The sequence below is a fragment of the Ranitomeya variabilis genome, chromosome 3, assembly GCF_051348905.1.
Source record: "Ranitomeya variabilis isolate aRanVar5 chromosome 3, aRanVar5.hap1, whole genome shotgun sequence".
Classification (NCBI taxonomy): domain Eukaryota; kingdom Metazoa; phylum Chordata; class Amphibia; order Anura; family Dendrobatidae; genus Ranitomeya; species Ranitomeya variabilis.
Window position 1 is genome coordinate 375,781,213 of NC_135234.1, and position 19,165 is coordinate 375,800,377.

The 19,165-nt window shown below is 48.3% G+C and overlaps 55 pseudogenes; all 55 read right to left on the bottom strand.

Annotated features, from left to right (window-relative positions):
- Positions 1 to 44: 44 nt before the first annotated feature.
- On the bottom strand, positions 45 to 220 carry LOC143760927 (U2 spliceosomal RNA; annotated as a pseudogene).
- A 177-nt stretch (positions 221 to 397) lies between these two features.
- Positions 398 to 573, bottom strand: LOC143759665 (U2 spliceosomal RNA; annotated as a pseudogene).
- A 177-nt stretch (positions 574 to 750) lies between these two features.
- On the bottom strand, positions 751 to 926 carry LOC143760928 (U2 spliceosomal RNA; annotated as a pseudogene).
- A 177-nt stretch (positions 927 to 1,103) lies between these two features.
- On the bottom strand, positions 1,104 to 1,279 carry LOC143760930 (U2 spliceosomal RNA; annotated as a pseudogene).
- Positions 1,280 to 1,456: 177 nt separating this feature from the next.
- On the bottom strand, positions 1,457 to 1,632 carry LOC143760464 (U2 spliceosomal RNA; annotated as a pseudogene).
- A 175-nt stretch (positions 1,633 to 1,807) lies between these two features.
- Positions 1,808 to 1,985, bottom strand: LOC143759485 (U2 spliceosomal RNA; annotated as a pseudogene).
- A 177-nt stretch (positions 1,986 to 2,162) lies between these two features.
- On the bottom strand, positions 2,163 to 2,338 carry LOC143759666 (U2 spliceosomal RNA; annotated as a pseudogene).
- A 177-nt stretch (positions 2,339 to 2,515) lies between these two features.
- LOC143760931 (U2 spliceosomal RNA) lies at positions 2,516 to 2,691 on the bottom strand (annotated as a pseudogene).
- A 177-nt stretch (positions 2,692 to 2,868) lies between these two features.
- Positions 2,869 to 3,044, bottom strand: LOC143759365 (U2 spliceosomal RNA; annotated as a pseudogene).
- A 177-nt stretch (positions 3,045 to 3,221) lies between these two features.
- LOC143760932 (U2 spliceosomal RNA) lies at positions 3,222 to 3,397 on the bottom strand (annotated as a pseudogene).
- Positions 3,398 to 3,574: 177 nt separating this feature from the next.
- Positions 3,575 to 3,750, bottom strand: LOC143762759 (U2 spliceosomal RNA; annotated as a pseudogene).
- A 175-nt stretch (positions 3,751 to 3,925) lies between these two features.
- Positions 3,926 to 4,103, bottom strand: LOC143759486 (U2 spliceosomal RNA; annotated as a pseudogene).
- A 177-nt stretch (positions 4,104 to 4,280) lies between these two features.
- LOC143760183 (U2 spliceosomal RNA) lies at positions 4,281 to 4,456 on the bottom strand (annotated as a pseudogene).
- Positions 4,457 to 4,631: 175 nt separating this feature from the next.
- LOC143759488 (U2 spliceosomal RNA) lies at positions 4,632 to 4,809 on the bottom strand (annotated as a pseudogene).
- Positions 4,810 to 4,986: 177 nt separating this feature from the next.
- On the bottom strand, positions 4,987 to 5,162 carry LOC143760184 (U2 spliceosomal RNA; annotated as a pseudogene).
- Positions 5,163 to 5,336: 174 nt separating this feature from the next.
- Positions 5,337 to 5,515, bottom strand: LOC143762636 (U2 spliceosomal RNA; annotated as a pseudogene).
- Positions 5,516 to 5,692: 177 nt separating this feature from the next.
- Positions 5,693 to 5,868, bottom strand: LOC143759976 (U2 spliceosomal RNA; annotated as a pseudogene).
- A 176-nt stretch (positions 5,869 to 6,044) lies between these two features.
- On the bottom strand, positions 6,045 to 6,221 carry LOC143762235 (U2 spliceosomal RNA; annotated as a pseudogene).
- A 177-nt stretch (positions 6,222 to 6,398) lies between these two features.
- LOC143762091 (U2 spliceosomal RNA) lies at positions 6,399 to 6,574 on the bottom strand (annotated as a pseudogene).
- A 177-nt stretch (positions 6,575 to 6,751) lies between these two features.
- On the bottom strand, positions 6,752 to 6,927 carry LOC143762811 (U2 spliceosomal RNA; annotated as a pseudogene).
- Positions 6,928 to 7,104: 177 nt separating this feature from the next.
- Positions 7,105 to 7,280, bottom strand: LOC143763673 (U2 spliceosomal RNA; annotated as a pseudogene).
- A 177-nt stretch (positions 7,281 to 7,457) lies between these two features.
- LOC143759804 (U2 spliceosomal RNA) lies at positions 7,458 to 7,633 on the bottom strand (annotated as a pseudogene).
- A 177-nt stretch (positions 7,634 to 7,810) lies between these two features.
- LOC143763165 (U2 spliceosomal RNA) lies at positions 7,811 to 7,986 on the bottom strand (annotated as a pseudogene).
- Positions 7,987 to 8,163: 177 nt separating this feature from the next.
- On the bottom strand, positions 8,164 to 8,339 carry LOC143818862 (U2 spliceosomal RNA; annotated as a pseudogene).
- Positions 8,340 to 8,516: 177 nt separating this feature from the next.
- LOC143760391 (U2 spliceosomal RNA) lies at positions 8,517 to 8,692 on the bottom strand (annotated as a pseudogene).
- A 93-nt stretch (positions 8,693 to 8,785) lies between these two features.
- On the bottom strand, positions 8,786 to 8,961 carry LOC143761290 (U2 spliceosomal RNA; annotated as a pseudogene).
- A 177-nt stretch (positions 8,962 to 9,138) lies between these two features.
- On the bottom strand, positions 9,139 to 9,314 carry LOC143759667 (U2 spliceosomal RNA; annotated as a pseudogene).
- A 177-nt stretch (positions 9,315 to 9,491) lies between these two features.
- Positions 9,492 to 9,667, bottom strand: LOC143761814 (U2 spliceosomal RNA; annotated as a pseudogene).
- Positions 9,668 to 9,844: 177 nt separating this feature from the next.
- LOC143760933 (U2 spliceosomal RNA) lies at positions 9,845 to 10,020 on the bottom strand (annotated as a pseudogene).
- Positions 10,021 to 10,194: 174 nt separating this feature from the next.
- Positions 10,195 to 10,373, bottom strand: LOC143762638 (U2 spliceosomal RNA; annotated as a pseudogene).
- Positions 10,374 to 10,550: 177 nt separating this feature from the next.
- Positions 10,551 to 10,726, bottom strand: LOC143759977 (U2 spliceosomal RNA; annotated as a pseudogene).
- A 176-nt stretch (positions 10,727 to 10,902) lies between these two features.
- On the bottom strand, positions 10,903 to 11,079 carry LOC143762456 (U2 spliceosomal RNA; annotated as a pseudogene).
- A 177-nt stretch (positions 11,080 to 11,256) lies between these two features.
- LOC143762092 (U2 spliceosomal RNA) lies at positions 11,257 to 11,432 on the bottom strand (annotated as a pseudogene).
- A 177-nt stretch (positions 11,433 to 11,609) lies between these two features.
- Positions 11,610 to 11,785, bottom strand: LOC143762812 (U2 spliceosomal RNA; annotated as a pseudogene).
- Positions 11,786 to 11,962: 177 nt separating this feature from the next.
- LOC143763684 (U2 spliceosomal RNA) lies at positions 11,963 to 12,138 on the bottom strand (annotated as a pseudogene).
- A 177-nt stretch (positions 12,139 to 12,315) lies between these two features.
- Positions 12,316 to 12,491, bottom strand: LOC143760952 (U2 spliceosomal RNA; annotated as a pseudogene).
- A 177-nt stretch (positions 12,492 to 12,668) lies between these two features.
- LOC143763166 (U2 spliceosomal RNA) lies at positions 12,669 to 12,844 on the bottom strand (annotated as a pseudogene).
- Positions 12,845 to 13,021: 177 nt separating this feature from the next.
- Positions 13,022 to 13,197, bottom strand: LOC143760964 (U2 spliceosomal RNA; annotated as a pseudogene).
- A 177-nt stretch (positions 13,198 to 13,374) lies between these two features.
- On the bottom strand, positions 13,375 to 13,550 carry LOC143760934 (U2 spliceosomal RNA; annotated as a pseudogene).
- A 177-nt stretch (positions 13,551 to 13,727) lies between these two features.
- Positions 13,728 to 13,903, bottom strand: LOC143759266 (U2 spliceosomal RNA; annotated as a pseudogene).
- Positions 13,904 to 14,080: 177 nt separating this feature from the next.
- On the bottom strand, positions 14,081 to 14,256 carry LOC143760503 (U2 spliceosomal RNA; annotated as a pseudogene).
- A 93-nt stretch (positions 14,257 to 14,349) lies between these two features.
- On the bottom strand, positions 14,350 to 14,525 carry LOC143761291 (U2 spliceosomal RNA; annotated as a pseudogene).
- A 177-nt stretch (positions 14,526 to 14,702) lies between these two features.
- On the bottom strand, positions 14,703 to 14,878 carry LOC143759668 (U2 spliceosomal RNA; annotated as a pseudogene).
- Positions 14,879 to 15,055: 177 nt separating this feature from the next.
- Positions 15,056 to 15,231, bottom strand: LOC143761815 (U2 spliceosomal RNA; annotated as a pseudogene).
- Positions 15,232 to 15,408: 177 nt separating this feature from the next.
- On the bottom strand, positions 15,409 to 15,584 carry LOC143760935 (U2 spliceosomal RNA; annotated as a pseudogene).
- A 177-nt stretch (positions 15,585 to 15,761) lies between these two features.
- LOC143763696 (U2 spliceosomal RNA) lies at positions 15,762 to 15,937 on the bottom strand (annotated as a pseudogene).
- A 177-nt stretch (positions 15,938 to 16,114) lies between these two features.
- Positions 16,115 to 16,290, bottom strand: LOC143760976 (U2 spliceosomal RNA; annotated as a pseudogene).
- A 177-nt stretch (positions 16,291 to 16,467) lies between these two features.
- LOC143761816 (U2 spliceosomal RNA) lies at positions 16,468 to 16,643 on the bottom strand (annotated as a pseudogene).
- A 177-nt stretch (positions 16,644 to 16,820) lies between these two features.
- Positions 16,821 to 16,996, bottom strand: LOC143760936 (U2 spliceosomal RNA; annotated as a pseudogene).
- A 177-nt stretch (positions 16,997 to 17,173) lies between these two features.
- On the bottom strand, positions 17,174 to 17,349 carry LOC143760701 (U2 spliceosomal RNA; annotated as a pseudogene).
- A 177-nt stretch (positions 17,350 to 17,526) lies between these two features.
- LOC143760661 (U2 spliceosomal RNA) lies at positions 17,527 to 17,702 on the bottom strand (annotated as a pseudogene).
- Positions 17,703 to 17,879: 177 nt separating this feature from the next.
- LOC143760937 (U2 spliceosomal RNA) lies at positions 17,880 to 18,055 on the bottom strand (annotated as a pseudogene).
- A 177-nt stretch (positions 18,056 to 18,232) lies between these two features.
- Positions 18,233 to 18,408, bottom strand: LOC143759669 (U2 spliceosomal RNA; annotated as a pseudogene).
- A 177-nt stretch (positions 18,409 to 18,585) lies between these two features.
- Positions 18,586 to 18,761, bottom strand: LOC143760938 (U2 spliceosomal RNA; annotated as a pseudogene).
- Positions 18,762 to 18,938: 177 nt separating this feature from the next.
- LOC143760939 (U2 spliceosomal RNA) lies at positions 18,939 to 19,114 on the bottom strand (annotated as a pseudogene).
- Positions 19,115 to 19,165: the final 51 nt, after the last annotated feature.

Genomic DNA, 19,165 nt, shown 5'->3' on the forward strand with positions numbered 1-19,165 from the left:
GTGTGCGTGTGTTCAAGCTGTGCACAACACGTTTTGAATCTGCATAACCACACCCTCCATCCCCATTGTGACAGCACGTGAAGGTTCCGTGTGACAAAGCAAGCTCCATTTCCAGCTCCCTATTCCAAAAATCCATTTAATATATGGTCCCCAAATAGGGGACGTATCAGATAAGAACAGACACTACGCTTGATCTTGAGCCATTTGGCCGAGAAGCGATGATCAGAAATGGTTTGCCACTTGGGCCGCACCAAGGCCTAAAACCGAAACCCACTGTGGAGACATAGCAAAAGATTGCCGCAGGGAAGACATTTTCCAGAAACTCTGGAAGCTCTGTCGATGACAGTTCTGCGGTGTGCGTGTGTTCAAGCTGTGCACAACGCGTTTTGAATCTGCATAACCACACCCTCCATCCCCATTGTGACAGCACGTGAAGGTTCCGTGCGACAAAGCAAGCTCCATTTCCAGCTCCCTATTCCAAAAATCTATTTAATATATGGTCCCCAAATAGGGGACGTATCAGATAAGAACAGACACTACGCTTGATCTTGAGCCATTTGGCCGAGAAGCGATGATCAGAAATGGTTTGCCACTTGGGCCGCACCAAGGCCTACAACCGAAACCCACTGTGGAGACATAGCAAAAGATTGCCGCAGGGAAGACATTTTCCAGAAACTCTGGAAGCTCTGTCGATGACAGTTCTGCAGTGTGCGTGTGTTCAAGCTGTGCACAACGCGTTTTGAATCTGCATAACCACACCCTCCATCCCCATTGTGACAGCACGTGAAGGTTCCGTGTGACAAAGCAAGCTCCATTTCCAGCTCCCTATTCCAAAAATCCATTTAATATATGGTCCCCAAATAGGGGACGTATCAGATAAGAACAGACACTACGCTTGATCTTGAGCCATTTGGCCGAGAAGCGATGATCAGAAATGGTTTGCCACTTGGGCCGCACCAAGGCCTACAACCGAAACCCACTGTGGAGACATAGCAAAAGATTGCCGCAGGGAAGACATTTTCCAGAAACTCTGGAAGTTCTGTAGATGATAGTTCTGCGGTGTGCGTGTGTTCAAGCTGTGCACAACGCGTTTTGAATCTGCATAACCACACCCTCCATCCCCATTGTGACAGCACGTGAAGGTTCCGTGTGACAAAGCAAGCTCCATTTCCAGCTCCCTATTCCAAAAATCCATTTAATATATGGTCCCCAAATAGGGGACGTATCAGATAAGAACAGACACTACGCTTGATCTTGAGCCATTTGGCCGAGAAGCGATGATCAGAAATGGTTTGCCACTTGGGCCGCACCAAGGCCTACAACCGAAACCCACTGTGGAGACATAGCAAAAGATTGCCGCAGGGAAGACATTTTCCAGAAACTCTGGAAGTTCTGTAGATGATAGTTCTGCGGTGTGCGTGTGTTCAAGCTGTGCACAACGCGTTTTGAATCTGCATAACCACACCCTCCATCCCCATTGTGACAGCACGTGAAGGTTCCGTGCGACAAAGCAAGCTCCATTTCCAGCACCCTATTCCAAAAATCTATTTAATATATGGTCCCCAAATAGGGGACATATCAGATAAGAGCAGACACTACGCTTGATCTTGAGCCATTTGGCCAAGAAGCGATGATCAGAAATGGTTTGCCACTTGGGCCGCACCAAGGCCTACAACCGAAACCCACTGTGGAGACATAGCAAAAGATTGCCGCAGGGAAGACATTTTCCAGAAACTCTGGAAGCTCTGTCGATGACAGTTCTGCGGTGTGCGTGTGTTCAAGCTGTGCACAACGCGTTTTGAATCTGCATAACCACACCCTCCATCCCCATTGTGACAGCATGTGAAGGTTCCGTCCGACGAAGCAAGCTCCATTTCCAGCTCCGTTTTCCAAAAATCCATTTAATATATGGTCCCCAAATAGGGGACGTATCAGATAAGAACAGACACTACGCTTGATCTTGAGCCATTTGGCCGAGAAGCGATGATCAGAAATGGTTTGCCACTTGGGCCGCACCAAGGCCTAAAACCGAAACCCACTGTGGAGACATAGCAAAAGATTGCCGCAGGGAAGACATTTTCCAGAAACTCTGGAAGCTCTGTCGATGACAGTTCTGCGGTGTGCGTGTGTTCAAGCTGTGCACAACGCGTTTTGAATCTGCATAACCACACCCTCCATCCCCATTGTGACAGCACGTGAAGGTTCCGTGCGACAAAGCAAGCTCCATTTCCAGCTCCCTATTCCAAAAATCTATTTAATATATGGTCCCCAAATAGGGGACGTATCAGATAAGAACAGACACTACGCTTGATCTTGAGCCATTTGGCCGAGAAGCGATGATCAGAAATGGTTTGCCACTTGGGCCGCACCAAGGCCTACAACCGAAACCCACTGTGGAGACATAGCAAAAGATTGCCGCAGGGAAGACATTTTCCAAAAACTCTGGAAGCTCTGTAGATGACAGTTCTGCGGTGTGCGTGTGTTCAAGCTGTGCACAACGCGTTTTGAATCTGCATAACCACACCCTCCATCCCCATTGTGACAGCACGTGAAGGTTCCGTGTGACAAAGCAAGCTCCATTTCCAGCTCCCTATTCCAAAAATCCATTTAATATATGGTCCCCAAATAGGGGACGTATCAGATAAGAACAGACACTACGCTTGATCTTGAGCCATTTGGCCGAGAAGCGATGATCAGAAATGGTTTGCCACTTGGGCCGCACCAAGGCCTAAAACCGAAACCCACTGTGGAGACATAGCAAAAGATTGCCGCAGGGAAGACATTTTCCAGAAACTCTGGAAGCTCTGTCGATGACAGTTCTGCGGTGTGCGTGTGTTCAAGCTGTGCACAACGCGTTTTGAATCTGCATAACCACACCCTCCATCCCCACTGTGACAGCACGTGAAGGTTCCGTGCGACAAAGCAAGCTCCATTTCCAGCTCCCTATTCCAAAAATCTATTTAATATATGGTCCCCAAATAGGGGACGTATCAGATAAGAACAGACACTACGCTTGATCTTGAGCCATTTGGCCGAGAAGCGATGATCAGAAATGGTTTGCCACTTGGGCCGCACCAAGGCCTACAACCGAAACCCACTGTGGAGACATAGCAAAAGATTGCCGCAGGGAAGACATTTTCCAGAAACTCTGGAAGCTCTGTCGATGACAGTTCTGCAGTGTGCGTGTGTTCAAGCTGTGCACAACGCGTTTTGAATCTGCATAACCACACCCTCCATCCCCATTGTGACAGCACGTGAAGGTTCCGTGTGACAAAGCAAGCTCCATTTCCAGCTCCCTATTCCAAAAATCCATTTAATATATGGTCCCCAAATAGGGGACGTATCAGATAAGAACAGACACTACGCTTGATCTTGAGCCATTTGGCCGAGAAGCGATGATCAGAAATGGTTTGCCACTTGGGCCGCACCAAGGCCTACAACCGAAACCCACTGTGGAGACATAGCAAAAGATTGCCGCAGGGAAGACATTTTCCAGAAACTCTGGAGGTTCTGTAGATGATAGTTCTGCGGTGTGCGTGTGTTCAAGCTGTGCACAACGCGTTTTGAATCTGCATAACCACACCCTCCATCCCCATTGTGACAGCACGTGAAGGTTCCGTGCGACAAAGCATGCTCCATTTCCAGCTCCCTATTCCAAAAATCTATTTAATATATGGTCCCCAAATAGGGGACATATCAGATAAGAGCAGACACTACGCTTGATCTTGAGCCATTTGGCCAAGAAGCGATGATCAGAAATGGTTTGCCACTTGGGCCGCACCAAGGCCTACAACCGAAACCCACTGTGGAGACATAGCAAAAGATTGCCGCAGGGAAGACATTTTCCAGAAACTCTGGAAGCTCTGTCGATGACAGTTCTGCGGTGTGCGTGTGTTCAAGCTGTGCACAACGCGTTTTGAATCTGCATAACCACACCCTCCATCCCCATTGTGACAGCATGTGAAGGTTCCGTCCGACGAAGCAAGCTCCATTTCCAGCTCCGTTTTCCAAAAATCCATTTAATATATGGTCCCCAAATAGGGGACGTATCAGATAAGAACAGACACTACGCTTGATCTTGAGCCATTTGGCCGAGAAGCGATGATCAGAAATGGTTTGCCACTTAGGCCTCACCAAGGCCTACAACCGTAACCCACTGTGGAGACATAGCAAAAGATTGCCGCAGGGAAGACATTTTCCAGAAACCCTGGAAGCTCTGTAGATGACAGTTCTGCGGTGTGCGTGTGTTCAAGCTGTGCACAACGCATTTTGAATCTGCATAACCACACCCTCCATCCTCATTGTGACAGCACGTGAAGGTTCTGTGCGACAAAGCAAGCTCCATTTCCAGCTCCCTATTCCAAAAATCTATTTAATATATGGTCCCCAAATAGGGGACGTATCAGATAAGAACAGACACTACGCTTGATCTTGAGCCATTTGGCCGAGAAACGATGATCAGAAATGGTTTGCCACTTGGGCCGCACCAAGGCCTACAACCGAAACCCACTGTGGAGACATAGCAAAAGATTGCCGCAGGGAAGACATTTTCCAGAAACTCTGGAAGCTCTGTCGATGACAGTTCTGCGGTGTGCGTGTGTTCAAGCTGTGCACAACGCGTTTTGAATCTGCATAACCACACCCTCCATCCCCATTGTGACAGCATGTGAAGGTTCCGTCCGACGAAGCAAGCTCCATTTCCAGCTCCGTTTTCCAAAAATCCATTTAATATATGGTCCCCAAATAGGGGACGTATCAGATAAGAACAGACACTACGCTTGATCTTGAGCCATTTGGCCGAGAAGCGATGATCAGAAATGGTTTGCCACTTAGGCCTCACCAAGGCCTACAACCGTAACCCACTGTGGAGACATAGCAAAAGATTGCCGCAGGGAAGACATTTTCCAGAAACCCTGGAAGCTCTGTAGATGACAGTTCTGCGGTGTGCGTGTGTTCAAGCTGTGCACAACGCATTTTGAATCTGCATAACCACACCCTCCATCCTCATTGTGACAGCACGTGAAGGTTCTGTGCGACAAAGCAAGCTCCATTTCCAGCTCCCTATTCCAAAAATCTATTTAATATATGGTCCCCAAATAGGGGACGTATCAGATAAGAACAGACACTACGCTTGATCTTGAGCCATTTGGCCGAGAAACGATGATCAGAAATGGTTTGCCACTTGGGCCGCACCAAGGCCTACAACTGAAACCCACTGTGGAGACATAGCAAAAGATTGCCGCAGGGAAGACATTTTCCAGAAACTCTGGAAACTTTGTCGATGACAGTTCTGCGGTGTGCGTGTGTTCAAGCTGTGCACAACGCGTTTTGAATCTGCATAATCACACCCTCCATCCCCATTGTGACAGCACGTGAAGGTTCCGTGTGACAAAGCAAGCTCCATTTCCAGCTCCCTATTCCAAAAATCCATTTAATATATGGTCCCCAAATAGGGGACGTATCCGAGAAGAACAGACACTACGCTTGATCTTGAGCCATTTGGCCGAGAAGCGATGATCAGAAATGGTTTGCCACTTGGGCCGCCCCAAGGCCTACAACTGAAACCCACTGTGGAGACATAGCAAAAGATTGCCGCAGGGAAGACATTTTCCAGAAACTCTGGAAGCTCTGTAGATGACAGTTCTGCGGTGTGCGTGTGTTCAAGCTGTGCACAACGCGTTTTGAATCTGCATAACCACACCCTCCATCCCCATTGTGACAGCACGTGAAGGTTCCGTGCGACAAAGCAAGCTCCATTTCCAGCTCCCTATTCCAAAAATCCATTTAATATATGGTCCCCAAATAGGGGACGTATCAGATAAGAACAGACACTACGCTTGATCTTGAGCCATTTGGCCGAGAAGCGATGATCAGAAATGGTGTGCCACTTGGGCCGCACCAAGGCCTACAACCGAAACCCACTGTGGAGACATAGCAAAAGATTGCCGCAGGGAAGACATTTTCCAGAAACTCTGGAAGTTCTGTAGATGACAGTTCTGCGGTGTGCGTGTGTTCAAGCTGTGCACAACGCGTTTTGAATCTGCATAACCACACCCTCCATCCCCATTGTGACAGCAAGTGAAGGTTCCGTGCGACAAAGCAAGCTCCATTTCCAGTTCCCTATTCCAAAAATCTATTTAATATATGGTCCCCAAATAGGGTACGTATCAGATAAGAACAGACACTACGCTTGATCTTGAGCCATTTGGCCGAGAAGCGATGATCAGAAATGGTTTGCCACTTGGGCCGCACCAAGGCCTACAACCGAAACCCACTGTGGAGACATAGCAAAAGATTGCCGCAGGGAAGACATTTTCCAGAAACTCTGGAAGCTCTGTAGATGACAGTTCTGCGGTGTGCGTGTGTTCAAGCTGTATACAACGCGTTTCGAATCTGCATAACCACACCCTCCATCCCCATTGTGACAGCACGTGAAGGTTCCGTGCGACAAAGCAAGCTCCATTGCCAGCTCCCTATTCCAAAAATCCATTTAATATATGGTCCCCAAATAGGGGACGTATCAGATAAGAACAGACTCTACGCTTGATCTTGAGCCATTTGGCCGAGAAGCGATGATCAGAAATGGTTTGCCATTTGGGCCGCACCAAGGCCTACAACCGAAACCCACTGTGGAGACATAGCAAAAGATTGCCGCAGGGAAGACATTTTCCAGAAACTCTGGAAGCTCTGTAGATGACAGTTCTGCGGTGTGCGTGTGTTCAAGCTGTGCACAACGCGTTTTGAATCTGCATAACCACACCCTCCATCCCCATTGTGACAGCACGTGAAGGTTCCGTGCGACAAAGCAAGCTCCATTTCCAGCATCCTATTCCAAAAATCCATTTAATATATGGTCCCCAAATAGGGGACGTATCAGATAAGAACAGACTCTACGCTTGATCTTGAGCCATTTGGCCGAGATGCGATGATCAGAAATGGTTTGCCACTTGGGCCGCACCAAGGCCTACAACCGAAACCCACTGTGGGGACATAGCAAAAGATTGCCGCAGGGAAGACATTTTCCAGAAACTCTGGAAGCTCTGTAGATGACAGTTCTGTGGTGTGCGTGTGTTCAAGCTGTGCACAACGCGTTTTGAATCTGCATAACCACACCCTCCATCCCCATTGTGACAGCACGTGAAGGTTCCGTGCGACGAAGCAAGCTCCATTTCCAGCTCCCTATTCCAAAAATCCATTTAATATATGGTCCCCAAATAGGGGACGTATCAGATAAGAACAGACACTACGCTTGATCTTGAGCCATTTGGCCGAGAAGCGATGATCAGAAATGGTTTGCCACTTGGGCCACACCAAGGCCTACAACCGAAACCCACTGTGGAGACATAGCAAAAGATTGCCGCAGGGAAGACATTTTCCAGAAACTCTGGAAGCTCTGTAGATGACAGTTCTGCGGTGTGCGTGTGTTCAAGCTGTGCACAACGCGTTTTGAATCTGCATAACCACACCCTCCATCCCCATTGTGACAGCACGTGAAGGTTCCGTGCGACAAAGCAAGCTCCATTTCCAGCTCCCTATTCCAAAAATCTATTTAATATATGGTCCCCAAATAGGGGACGTATCAGATAAGAACAGACACTACTCTTGATCTTGAGCCATTTGGCCGAGAAGCGATGATCAGAAATGGTTTGCCACTTGGGCCGCACCAAGGCCTACAACCGAAACCCACTGTGGAGACATAGCAAAAGATTGCCGCAGGGAAGACATTTTCCAAAAACTCTGGAAGCTCTGTAGATGACAGTTCTGCGGTGTGCGTGTGTTCAAGCTGTGCACAACGCGTTTTGAATCTGCATAACCACACCCTCCATCCCCATTGTGACAGCACGTGAAGGTTCCGTGTGACAAAGCAAGCTCCATTTCCAGCTCCCTATTCCAAAAATCCATTTAATATATGGTCCCCAAATAGGGGACGTATCAGATAAGAACAGACACTACGCTTAAACTTGAGCCATTTGGCCGACAAGCGATGATCAGAAATGGGTTGCCACTTGGGCCGCACCAAGGCCTAAAACCGAAACCCACTGTGGAGACATAGCAAAAGATTGCCGCAGGGAAGACATTTTCCAGAAACTCTGGAAGCTCTGTCGATGACAGTTCTGCGGTGTGCGTGTGTTCAAGCTGTGCACAACGCGTTTTGAATCTGCATAACCACACCCTCCATCCCCATTGTGACAGCACATGAAGGTTCCGTGCGACAAAGCAAGCTCCATTTCCAGCTCCCTATTCCAAAAATCTATTTAATATATGGTCCCCAAATAGGGGACGTATCAGATAAGAACAGACACTACGCTTGATCTTGAGCCATTTGGCCGAGAAGCGATGATCAGAAATGGTTTGCCACTTGGGCCGCACCAAGGCCTACAACCGAAACCCACTGTGGAGACATAGCAAAAGATTGCCGCAGGGAAGACATTTTCCAGAAACTCTGGAAGTTCTGTAGATGATAGTTCTGCGGTGTGCGTGTGTTCAAGCTGTGCACAACGCGTTTTGAATCTGCATAACCACACCCTCCATCCCCATTGTGACAGCACGTGAAGGTTCCGTGCGACAAAGCAAGCTCCATTTCCAACTCCCTATTCCAAAAATCTATTTAATATATGGTCCCCAAATAGGGGACGTATCAGATAAGAACAGACACTACGCTTGATCTTGAGCCATTTGGCCGAGAAGCGATGATCAGAAATGGTTTGCCACTTGGGCCGCACCAAGGCCTACAACCGAAACCCACTGTGGAGACAAGCTGTGCACAATGCGTTTTGAATCTGCATAACCACACCCTCCATCCCCATTGTGACAGCACGTGAAGGTTCCATGCGACAAAGCAAGCTCCATTTCCAGCTCCCTATTCCAAAAATCTATTTAATATATGGTCCCCAAATAGGGGACGTATCAGATAAGAACAGACACTACGCTTGATCTTGAGCCATTTGGCCGAGAAGCGATGATCAGAAATGGTTTGCCACTTGGGCCGCACCAAGGCCTACAACCGAAACCCACTGTGGAGACATAGCAAAAGATTGCCGCAGGGAAGACATTTTCCAGAAACTCTGGAAGCTCTGTAGATGACAGTTCTGCGGTGTGCGTGTGTTCAAGCTGTGCACAACGCGTTTTGAATCTGCATAACCACACCCTCCATCCCCATTGTGACAGCACGTGAAGGTTCCGTGCGACAAAGCAAGCTCCATTTCCAGCTCCCTATTCCAAAAATCTATTTAATATATGGTCCCCAAATAGGGGACGTATCAGATAAGAACAGACACTACGCTTGATCTTGAGCCATTTGGCCGAGAAGCGATGATCAGAAATGGTTCGCCATTTGGGCCGCACCAAGGCCTACAACCGAAACCCACTGTGGAGACATAGCAAAAGATTGCCGCAGGGAAGACATTTTCCAGAAACTCTGGAAGCTCTGTAGATGACAGTTCTGCGGTGTGCGTGTGTTCAAGCTGTGCACAACGCGTTTTGAATCTGCATAACCACACCCTCCATCCCCATTGTGACAGCACGTGAAGGTTCCGTGCGACAAAGCAAGCTCCATTTCCAGCATCCTATTCCAAAAATCCATTTAATATATGGTCCCCAAATAGGGGACGTATCAGATAAGAACAGACTCTACGCTTGATCTTGAGCCATTTGGCCGAGAAGCGATGATCAGAAATGGTTTGCCACTTGGGCCGCACCAAGGCCTACAACCGAAACCCACTGTGGAGACTTAGCAAAAGATTGCCGCAGGGAAGACATTTTCCAGAAACTCTGGAAGCTCTGTAGATGACAGTTCTGCGGTGTGCGTGTGTTCAAGCTGTGCACAACGCGTTTCGAATCTGCATAACCACACCCTCCATCCCCATTGTGACAGCACGTGAAGGTTCCGTGTGACAAAGCAAGCTCCATTTCCAGCTCCCTATTCCAAAAATCCATTTAATATATGGTCCCCAAATAGGGGACGTATCAGATAAGAACAGACACTACGCTTGATCTTGAGCCATTTGGCCGAGAAGCGATGATCAGAAATGGTTTGCCACTTGGGCCGCACCAAGGCCTACAACCGAAACCCACTGTGGAGACATAGCAAAAGATTGCCGCAGGGAAGACATTTTCCAGAAACTCTGGAAGCTTTGTCGATGACAGTTCTGCGGTGTGCGTGTGTTCAAGCTGTGCACAACGCGTTTTGAATCTGCATAATCACACCCTCCATCCCCATTGTGACAGCACGTGAAGGTTCCGTGTGACAAAGCAAGCTCCATTTCCAGCTCCCTATTCCAAAAATCCATTTAATATATGGTCCCCAAATAGGGGACGTATCCGAGAAGAACAGACACTACGCTTGATCTTGAGCCATTTGGCCGAGAAGCGATGATCAGAAATGGTTTGCCACTTGGGCCGCCCCAAGGCCTACAACTGAAACCCACTGTGGAGACATAGCAAAAGATTGCCGCAGGGAAGACATTTTCCAGAAACTCTGGAAGCTCTGTAGATGACAGTTCTGCGGTGTGCGTGTGTTCAAGCTGTGCACAACGCGTTTTGAATCTGCATAACCACACCCTCCATCCCCATTGTGACAGCACGTGAAGGTTCCGTGCGACAAAGCAAGCTCCATTTCCAGCTCCCTATTCCAAAAATCCATTTAATATATGGTCCCCAAATAGGGGACGTATCAGATAAGAACAGACACTACGCTTGATCTTGAGCCATTTGGCCGAGAAGCGATGATCAGAAATGGTGTGCCACTTGGGCCGCACCAAGGCCTACAACCGAAACCCACTGTGGAGACATAGCAAAAGATTGCCGCAGGGAAGACATTTTCCAGAAACTCTGGAAGTTCTGTAGATGACAGTTCTGCGGTGTGCGTGTGTTCAAGCTGTGCACAACGCGTTTTGAATCTGCATAACCACACCCTCCATCCCCATTGTGACAGCAAGTGAAGGTTCCGTGCGACAAAGCAAGCTCCATCTCCAGTTCCCTATTCCAAAAATCTATTTAATATATGGTCCCCAAATAGGGTACGTATCAGATAAGAACAGACACTACGCTTGATCTTGAGCCATTTGGCCGAGAAGCGATGATCAGAAATGGTTTGCCACTTGGGCCGCACCAAGGCCTACAACCGAAACCCACTGTGGAGACATAGCAAAAGATTGCCGCAGGGAAGACATTTTCCAGAAACTCTGGAAGCTCTGTAGATGACAGTTCTGCGGTGTGCGTGTGTTCAAGCTGTATACAACGCGTTTCGAATCTGCATAACCACACCCTCCATCCCCATTGTGACAGCACGTGAAGGTTCCGTGCGACAAAGCAAGCTCCATTGCCAGCTCCCTATTCCAAAAATCCATTTAATATATGGTCCCCAAATAGGGGACGTATCAGATAAGAACAGACTCTACGCTTGATCTTGAGCCATTTGGCCGAGAAGCGATGATCAGAAATGGTTTGCCATTTGGGCCGCACCAAGGCCTACAACCGAAACCCACTGTGGAGACATAGCAAAAGATTGCCGCAGGGAAGACATTTTCCAGAAACTCTGGAAGCTCTGTAGATGACAGTTCTGCGGTGTGCGTGTGTTCAAGCTGTGCACAACGCGTTTTGAATCTGCATAACCACACCCTCCATCCCCATTGTGACAGCACGTGAAGGTTCCGTGCGACAAAGCAAGCTCCATTTCCAGCATCCTATTCCAAAAATCCATTTAATATATGGTCCCCAAATAGGGGACGTATCAGATAAGAACAGACTCTACGCTTGATCTTGAGCCATTTGGCCGAGATGCGATGATCAGAAATGGTTTGCCACTTGGGCCGCACCAAGGCCTACAACCGAAACCCACTGTGGAGACATAGCAAACGATTGCCGCAGGGAAGACATTTTCCAGAAACTCTGGAAGCTCTGTAGATGACAGTTCTGTGGTGTGCGTGTGTTCAAGCTGTGCACAACGCGTTTTGAATCTGCATAACCACACCCTCCATCCCCATTGTGACAGCACGTGAAGGTTCCGTGCGACGAAGCAAGCTCCATTTCCAGCTCCCTATTCCAAAAATCCATTTAATATATGGTCCCCAAATAGGGGACGTATCAGATAAGAACAGACACTACGCTTGATCTTGAGCCATTTGGCCGAGAAGCGATGATCAGAAATGGTTTGCCACTTGGGCCACACCAAGGCCTACAACCGAAACCCACTGTGGAGACATAGCAAAAGATTGCCGCAGGGAAGACATTTTCCAGAAACTCTGGAAGCTCTGTAGATGACAGTTCTGCGGTGTGCGTGTGTTCAAGCTGTGCACAACGCGTTTTGAATCTGCATAACCACACCCTCCATCCCCATTGTGACAGCACGTGAAGGTTCCGTGCGACAAAGCAAGCTCCATTTCCAGCTCCCTATTCCAAAAATCTATTTAATATATGGTCCCCAAATAGGGGACGTATCAGATAAGAACAGACACTACACTTGATCTTGAGCCATTTGGCCGAGAAGCGATGATCAGAAATGGTTTGCCACTTGGGCCGCACCAAGGCCTACAACCGAAACCCACTGTGGAGACATAGCAAAAGATTGCCGCAGGGAAGACATTTTCCAAAAACTCTGGAAGCTCTGTAGATGACAGTTCTGCGGTGTGCGTGTGTTCAAGCTGTGCACAACGCGTTTTGAATCTGCATAACCACACCCTCCATCCCCATTGTGACAGCACGTGAAGGTTCCGTGTGACAAAGCAAGCTCCATTTCCAGCTCCCTATTCCAAAAATCCATTTAATATATGGTCCCCAAATAGGGGACGTATCAGATAAGAACAGACACTACGCTTAAACTTGAGCCATTTGGCCGACAAGCGATGATCAGAAATGGGTTGCCACTTGGGCCGCACCAAGGCCTAAAACCGAAACCCACTGTGGAGACATAGCAAAAGATTGCCGCAGGGAAGACATTTTCCAGAAACTCTGGAAGCTCTGTAGATGACAGTTCTGCGGTGTGCGTGTGTTCAAGCTGTGCACAACGCGTTTTGAATCTGCATAACCACACCCTCCATCCCCATTGTGACAGCACGTGAAGGTTCCGTGCGACAAAGCAAGCTCCATTTCCAGCTCCCTATTCCAAAAATCTATTTAATATATGGTCCCCAAATAGGGGACGTATCAGATAAGAACAGACACTACACTTGATCTTGAGCCATTTGGCCGAGAAGCGATGATCAGAAATGGTTTGCCACTTGGGCCGCACCAAGGCCTACAACCGAAACCCACTGTGGAGACATAGCAAAAGATTGCCGCAGGGAAGACATTTTCCAAAAACTCTGGAAGCTCTGTAGATGACAGTTCTGCGGTGTGCGTGTGTTCAAGCAGTGCACAACGCGTTTTGAATCTGCATAACCACACCCTCCATCCCCATTGTGACAGCACGTGAAGGTTCCGTGTGACAAAGCAAGCTCCATTTCCAGCTCCCTATTCCAAAAATCCATTTAATATATGGTCCCCAAATAGGGGACGTATCAGATAAGAACAGACACTACGCTTGATCTTGAGCCATTTGGCCGAGAAGCGATGATCAGAAATGGTTTGCCACTTGGGCCGCACCAAGGCCTAAAACCGAAACCCACTGTGGAGACATAGCAAAAGATTGCCGCAGGGAAGACATTTTCCAGAAACTCTGGAAGCTCTGTCGATGACAGTTCTGCGGTGTGCGTGTGTTCAAGCTGTGCACAACGCGTTTTGAATCTGCATAACCACACCCTCCATCCCCATTGTGACAGCACGTGAAGGTTCCGTGCGACAAAGCAAGCTCCATTTCCAGCTCCCTATTCCAAAAATCTATTTAATATATGGTCCCCAAATAGGGGACATATCAGATAAGAACAGACACTACGCTTGATCTTGAGCCATTTGGCCGAGAAGCGATGATCAGAAATGGTTTGCCACTTGGGCCGCACCAAGGCCTACAACCGAAACCCACTGTGGAGACATAGCAAAAGATTGCCGCAGGGAAGACATTTTCCAGAAACTCTGGAAGCTCTGTAGATGACAGTTCTGCGGTGTGCGTGTGTTCAAGCTGTGCACAACGCGTTTTGAATCTGCATAACCACACCCTCCATCCCCATTATGACAGCACGTGAAGGTTCCGTGCGACAAAGCAAGCTCCATTTCCAGCTCCCTATTCCAAAAATCCATTTAATATATGGTCCCCAAATAGGGGACGTATCAGATAAGAACAGACACTACGCTTGATCTTGAGCCATTTGGCCGAGAAGCGATGATCAGAAATGGTTTGCCACTTGGGCCGCACCAAGGCCTACAACCGAAACCCACTGTGGAGACAAGCTGTGCACAACGCGTTTTGAATCTGCATAACCACACCCTCCATCCCCATTGTGACAGCACGTGAAGGTTCCATGCGACAAAGCAAGCTCCATTTCCAGCTCCCTATTCCAAAAATCTATTTAATATATGGTCCCCAAATAGGGGACGTATCAGATAAGAACAGACACTACGCTTGATCTTGAGCCATTTGGCCGAGAAGCGATGATCAGAAATGGTTTGCCACTTGGGCCGCACCAAGGCCTACAACCGAAACCCACTGTGGAGACATAGCAAAAGATTGCCGCAGGGAAGACATTTTCCAGAAACTCTGGAAGCTCTGTAGATGACAGTTCTGCGGTGTGCGTGTGTTCAAGCTGTGCACAACGCGTTTTGAATCTGCATAACCACACCCTCCATCCCCATTGTGACAGCACGTGAAGGTTCCGTGCGACAAAGCAAGCTCCATTTCCAGCTCCCTATTCCAAAAATCTATTTAATATATGGTCCCCAAATAGGGGACGTATCAGATAAGAACAGACACTACGCTTGATCTTGAGCCATTTGGCCGAGAAGCGATGATCAGAAATGGTTCGCCATTTGGGCCGCACCAAGGCCTACAACCGAAACCCACTGTGGAGACATAGCAAAAGATTGCCGCAGGGAAGACATTTTCCAGAAACTCTGGAAGCTCTGTAGATGACAGTTCTGCGGTGTGCGTGTGTTCAAGCTGTGCACAACGCGTTTTGAATCTGCATAACCACACCCTCCATCCCCATTGTGACAGCACGTGAAGGTTCCGTGCGACAAAGCAAGCTCCATTTCCAGCATCCTATTCCAAAAATCCATTTAATATATGGTCCCCAAATAGGGGACGTATCAGATAAGAACAGACTCTACGCTTGATCTTGAGCCATTTGGCCGAGAAGCGATGATCAGAAATGATTTGCCACTTGGGCCGCACCAAGGCCTACAACCGAAACCCACTGTGGAGACTTAGCAAAAGATTGCCGCAGGGAAGACATTTTCCAGAAACTCTGAAAGCTCTGTAGATGACAGTTCTGCGGTGTGCGTGTGTTCAAGCTGTGCACAACGCGTTTCGAATCTGCATAACCACACCCTCCATCCCCATTGTGACAGCACGTGAAGGTTCCGTGTGACAAAGCAAGCTCCATTTCCAGCTCCCTATTCCAAAAATCCATTTAATATATGGTCCCCAAATAGGGGACGTATCAGATAAGAACAGACACTACGCTTGATCTTGAGCCATTTGGCCGAGAAGCGATGATCAGAAATGGTTTGCCACTTGGGCCGCACCAAGGCCTACAACCGAAACCCACTGTGGAGACATAGCAAAAGATTGCCGCAGGGAAGACATTTTCCAGAAACTCTGGAAGCTCTGTAGATGACAGTTCTGCGGTGTGCGTGTGTTCAAGCTGTGCACAACGCGTTTTGAATCTGCATAACCACACCCTCCATCCCCATTGTGACAGCACGTGAAGGTTCCGTGCGACGAAGCAAGCTCCATTTCCAGCTCCCTATTCCAAAAATCCATTTAATATATGGTCCCCAAATAGGGGACGTATCAGATAAGAACAGACACTACGCTTGATCTTGAGCCATTTGGCCGAGAAGCGATGATCAGAAATGGTTTGCCACTTGGGCCACACCAAGGCCTACAACCGAAACCCACTGTGGAGACATAGCAAAAGATTGCCGCAGGGAAGACATTTTCCAGAAACTCTGGAAGCTCTGTAGATGACAGTTCTGCGGTGTGCGTGTGTTCAAGCTGTGCACAACGCGTTTTGAATCTGCATAACCACACCCTCCATCCCCATTGTGACAGCACGTGAAGGTTCCGTGCGACAAAGCAAGCTCCATTTCCAGCTCCCTATTCCAAAAATCTATTTAATATATGGTCCCCAAATAGGGGACGTATCAGATAAGAACAGACACTACACTTGATCTTGAGCCATTTGGCCGAGAAGCGATGATCAGAAATGGTTTGCCACTTGGGCCGCACCAAGGCCTACAACCGAAACCCACTGTGGAGACATAGCAAAAGATTGCCGCAGGGAAGACATTTTCCAAAAACTCTGGAAGCTCTGTAGATGACAGTTCTGCGGTGTGCGTGTGTTCAAGCAGTGCACAACGCGTTTTGAATCTGCATAACCACACCCTCCATCCCCATTGTGACAGCACGTGAAGGTTCCGTGCGACAAAGCAAGCTCCATTTCCAGCATCCTATTCCAAAAATCCATTTAATATATGGTCCCCAAATAGGGGACGTATCAGATAAGAACAGACTCTACGCTTGATCTTGAGCCATTTGGCCGAGAAGCGATGATCAGAAATGATTTGCCACTTGGGCCGCACCAAGGCCTACAACCGAAACCCACTGTGGAGACTTAGCAAAAGATTGCCGCAGGGAAGACATTTTCCAGAAACTCTGGAAGCTCTGTAGATGACAGTTCTGCGGTGTGCGTGTGTTCAAGCTGTGCACAACGCGTTTCGAATCTGCATAACCACACCCTCCATCCCCATTGTGACAGCACGTGAAGGTTCCGTGTGACAAAGCAAGCTCCATTTCCAGCTCCCTATTCCAAAAATCCATTTAATATATGGTCCCCAAATAGGGGACGTATCAGATAAGAACAGACACTACGCTTGATCTTGAGCCATTTGGCCGAGAAGCGATGATCAGAAATGGTTTGCCACTTGGGCCGCACCAAGGCCTACAACCGAAACCCACTGTGGAGACATAGCAAAAGATTGCCGCAGGGAAGACATTTTCCAGAAACTCTGGAAGCTCTGTAGATGACAGTTCTGCGGTGTGCGTGTGTTCAAGCTGTGCACAACGCGTTTTGAATCTGCATAACCACACCCTCCATCCCCATTGTGACAGCACGTGAAGGTTCCGTGCGACGAAGCAAGCTCCATTTCCAGCTCCCTATTCCAAAAATCCATTTAATATATGGTCCCCAAATAGGGGATGTATCAGATAAGAACAGACACTACGCTTGATCTTGAGCCATTTGGCCGAGAAGCGATGATCAGAAATGGTTTGCCACTTGGGCCACACCAAGGCCTACAACCGAAACCCACTGTGGAGACATAGCAAAAGATTGCCGCAGGGAAGACATTTTCCAAAAACTCTGGAAGCTCTGTAGATGACAGTTCTGCGGTGTGCGTGTGTTCAAGCAGTGCACAACGCGTTTTGAATCTGCATAACCACACCCTCCATCCCCATTGTGACAGCACGTGAAGGTTCCGTGTGACAAAGCAAGCTCCATTTCCAGCTCCCTATTCCAAAAATCTATTTAATATATGGTCCCCAAATAGGGGACGTATCAGATAAGAACAGACACTACGCTTGATCTTGAGCCATTTGGCCGAGAAGCGATGATCAGAAATGGTTTGCCACTTGGGCCGCACCAAGGCCTACAACCGAAACCCACTGTGGAGACATAGCAAAAGATTGCCGCAGGGAAGACATTTTCCAAAAACTCTGGAAGCTCTGTAGATGACAGTTCTGCGGTGTGCGTGTGTTCAAGCTGTGCACAACACGTTTTGAATCTGCATAACCACACCCTCCATCCCCATTGTGACAGCACGTGAAGGTTCCGTGTGACAAAGCAAGCTCCATTTCCAGCTCCCTATTCCAAAAATCCATTTAATATATGGTCCCCAAATAGGGGACGTATCAGATAAGAACAGACACTACGCTTGATCTTGAGCCATTTGGCCGAGAAGCGATGATCAGAAATGGTTTGCCACTTGGGCCGCACCAAGGCCTAAAACCGAAACCCACTGTGGAGACATAGCAAAAGATTGCCGCAGGGAAGACATTTTCCAGAAACTCTGGAAGCTCTGTCGATGACAGTTCTGCGGTGTGCGTGTGTTCAAGCTGTGCACAACGCGTTTTGAATCTGCATAACCACACCCTCCATCCCCATTGTGACAGCACGTGAAGGTTCCGTGCGACAAAGCAAGCTCCATTTCCAGCTCCCTATTCCAAAAATCTATTTAATATATGGTCCCCAAATAGGGGACGTATCAGATAAGAACAGACACTACGCTTGATCTTGAGCCATTTGGCCGAGAAGCGATGATCAGAAATGGTTTGCCACTTGGGCCGCACCAAGGCCTACAACCGAAACCCACTGTGGAGACATAGCAAAAGATTGCCGCAGGGAAGACATTTTCCAGAAACTCTGGAAGCTCTGTCGATGACAGTTCTGCAGTGTGCGTGTGTTCAAGCTGTGCACAACGCGTTTTGAATCTGCATAACCACACCCTCCATCCCCATTGTGACAGCACGTGAAGGTTCCGTGTGACAAAGCAAGCTCCATTTCCAGCTCCCTATTCCAAAAATCCATTTAATATATGGTCCCCAAATAGGGGACGTATCAGATAAGAACAGACACTACGCTTGATCTTGAGCCATTTGGCCGAGAAGCGATGATCAGAAATGGTTTGCCACTTGGGCCGCACCAAGGCCTACAACCGAAACCCACTGTGGAGACATAGCAAAAGATTGCCGCAGGGAAGACATTTTCCAGAAACTCTGGAAGTTCTGTAGATGATAGTTCTGCGGTGTGCGTGTGTTCAAGCTGTGCACAACGCGTTTTGAATCTGCATAACCACACCCTCCATCCCCATTGTGACAGCACGTGAAGGTTCCGTGTGACAAAGCAAGCTCCATTTCCAGCTCCCTATTCCAAAAATCCATTTAATATATGGTCCCCAAATAGGGGACGTATCAGATAAGAACAGACACTACGCTTGATCTTGAGCCATTTGGCCGAGAAGCGATGATCAGAAATGGTTTGCCACTTGGGCCGCACCAAGGCCTACAACCGAAACC